At 47.8% G+C, this 3,224-nt stretch overlaps 1 protein-coding gene across 1 annotated transcript in view; it reads left to right on the top strand.

Moving 5' to 3' along the window:
- The first annotated feature begins 1,160 nt into the window (after positions 1-1,160).
- LOC105900238 (protein phosphatase 1 regulatory subunit 29-like) overlaps positions 1,161-3,224 on the top strand; it is a 121,081-nt gene continuing 119,017 nt past the window's right edge. The window contains exon 1 of the mRNA XM_031562109.1: positions 1,161-1,241. The gene's annotated coding sequence lies outside the window, so the exon portion shown is untranslated. The remainder of the gene's footprint in view (positions 1,242-3,224) is intronic.

Raw genomic sequence — 3,224 nt, 5'->3', positions numbered from 1 at the left:
AGAGGATGAGCGTGTTGAGAGATGTGCTGACGCTGCTCTGAACACAGTCAATAGAGGGGAAGTTCAGCTGCTGTTAGGGCAAGGGTGATGTAGACCTCAACACACTAAGCAGCTAAATGTAGCGGGCTGTTTATTTTGATTTGGGTGGGTTTAACTCCAAGTGCTCTGTGTACATACACTACAGGCTGGTCTGGTAGGTTTACAGGGGAGGGAGTGGGACTGCTAGTGCAACAAATGCTACCAGCACCACCACATGGAACTGCCAGAACAGTTACTTTTACCAACAGCGACACCTGCACACACACACACACACACACAGGTCTATCAGGTCTAGCTTCCAACATACCTCCAAGATCGTAATGATATATTTACAGACTGAACATTGAGCCAGTTATTGGTTGATTACATACATTTTCCAGCAGGCTGCCATCTTCCCATGCACAAGAGTAGGGAATCAAAGTGTAAAGAAATGGTGTGTGTGTGTGTGTGTGTGTGTGTGTGTGTAGTGTATGTGTGTAGTGTATGTGAAGATTGGGGTGGGGGGGTGATTGGTGAACGGACACTCTGCTACGTGCTCAGAATGAGAAGGAGAGGTGTGCGTGGCGTCAAACAGCACATCTTGCACATGTTTCCACTTCGCGTGGCTGTGACCCATGTGCAGACGCCACGGTAACGGCACCTGGTCCCCAGAGCTGAGCATGATCAAAGTCGACGCCTATATGGAGCACACGCGCCACATGTGTACACACAGCTGCAGATAGATCATAGCCTACCGAATTGCAAAATGCATACGTAATTTTTGTTTTCCTCATTCTCTGTATCTAAATATGTGTGAGACCTATGGCAAACAATATTGTGCCACAAATGCTTTGGCGTATTTATGTGGCAAATGAGAAGTGGTCCCCATGCAAGGCAATTTCACACTGTTATGATGATGATGCCATTGGCACAAACACTTGCAACACAAGTTATTCTGCAGTCGAGTCCAATCGGGAGTGGCAAGACTTGCTTTTGCTGGTATGTCTCTCGACCTTTCTCTCATCTCTCTCTCTCCCCCTCTCTCTCTCTCTATCTCTCTCTCTCCCTCTCTCTCTTACCCACTCCGCGTCACTCCCTCTCTCCCTTGCTCGCTCACCCGCTCCGTCTCATCGTCGGTCTGAGCTCACAGCATTGGCAAAGGATTATAAACTGCTTTTCGCAAGACGCAGCGGAACATACGACACTGGTGGAAGAGCTCGGAGGTACTGTGATTTTTCATTCTGTTCCGAATAAAATAGTTAATGTTGTAACCGCATAGACTATGATGATGCTGCACGTGATGAGTTAACGGTTTCTCAATACTGGCGAAAATTGATTTATATGCTTGGGTTAAACGATCACCTGCATGGTGCTGTGCGAAAGCGGTGCTTTGGAAAGCCAGACATCCGTTTGTAGAAGAAACGCGAGTTAGGTCTGTTAGATTATTATCAAACGATGTTATGTGTAGTTCTACAGACCATGTGGCATTGTACCGGCAAACGCCAAGGTCTATTACGTACAGCTCAATTTGGTGATTTGTTTTCGGTGAAATTCAGAATGGGTCAAAAAATATATAAAATAAAGATGTGGCATGTGTTACACGCCTGTGAGCACAGTTCATATGTGTATTACCATACAGTAACTCAGCTTAGAAAACACAACAACTGTAGAGCTCATGCAGTATGATGGACGAGCTATTGAGTAACTTGTTATGTTGATAAGCGTAAGTGTTTGAGGCAGAGCGAGAGAGAGAGGGACTTTGGGCTCTGCAGATGCGCTGCGAAGACGCACACTGCCGGGGTTTCCTCTCAGCACCGAGTGTGTGCGCGCCAGCAGTGGCCCGTTGACGAATAGATTCGCGAGACAGTTATTCTTTGTATGGCAGTGCTGCTCCCCTTACCACACGATCGTGATTGTACCTATTCAGTCCGTTAGAGACGAGCCAACCTTTGAAACACTTTTCTGTATAAGCGCATGTATATGGGCTATGTAAAACGTGTTTGGAAAGAGGTAGTGGCTGAGAGAGAGAGAGAGAAGAGAAGAGAGAGAGAGAGAGACGGGAGCTTGGAACGCGCCACCGCTTGATTTATAACCTCACAAATACGCAGCGACTGGCGAAGCCTGGGGTCCCCGGCTTGACACGCTGTCATTTCTAACGGCCGACAACGATTGCAGCGGAATACTGATAAAGACCGGATCGCCCCGGCCGGGAACCCGGGAGCAGAGATCTTGGGGCTTCACCGCAGCGCATAGATATATGATCTAGCCACTGAAACCCGAAGGAGCCGGATTCGCCTGTCTCCCTCCAGGCTAATACGATTCCAGGCATGGGGTTTTAAAGTGTTCAAAAGTGTCTCTGAATGTCTCTGAAACGACAGAGCTGAATTTCACATTACCATGTTTTTTTTGCATAGAAGCTTGACTCGGGTAGGGAAGCGTCCATCAATAAACCAAACACACGCAGAGGCACAAGGACCCATCAATAAGATATTGGTCTATTTAAATGTGACCCATCAGCTCATTTGCCACAACCCGGCGCTATCTTTAGAAAACAGGAACAGCAGTAGCAGGGTCCGCTTGCCTTTTGGGATGGCGCTCCTTTGATTGCCGCGCTGTTATTATTATTAATTTATTTCCCGCTTCCCAGATGGATCCACAGGTGCAGGGGTATGACTCACGAGGCGGCCTGTGTGAAGGTGCGCCTCGATTTGAGCCAATTCAAAGCAAAGAGACACACTGTTTGACAGGGATGTGAAGTGGCAACCACTCTGCTTTTAGGGGGCACGGGGTTAGCTGGGGCAGGAGCCCTGTGTTAATCTGGGTGTGTAATGATGGCCAAGTCCAGTAAGGCTGTTTGGGCCCTACGGGGGCCCCAGAGGGACAATGTGAACATTGACAGACACACAGACACACAGACACACACACACACACACACACACACACACATGCACAAATTGATCGACAGACAGACAGCAACACACATATACATACATAAACTCACACATACAGACACACTCACACATACACAGAAACTCACACACACGCACACACTCACACACAGACATCAACACACACACGCACACACACACACACACACACACACACACACACACACACACACACTCACACACTATAAACTACACATGTTACTCAATCGCGCAACCTTTCAATACATGGAGCATCACCTCGCACACTGTAATGGAAGC

Source organism: Clupea harengus, chromosome 24 (genome assembly GCF_900700415.2).
Source record: "Clupea harengus chromosome 24, Ch_v2.0.2, whole genome shotgun sequence".
NCBI lineage: Eukaryota > Metazoa > Chordata > Actinopteri > Clupeiformes > Clupeidae > Clupea > Clupea harengus.
The sequence above is the reverse complement of the archived record's forward strand: the minus strand, read 5'-3'. Positions and strand labels throughout refer to the sequence as shown.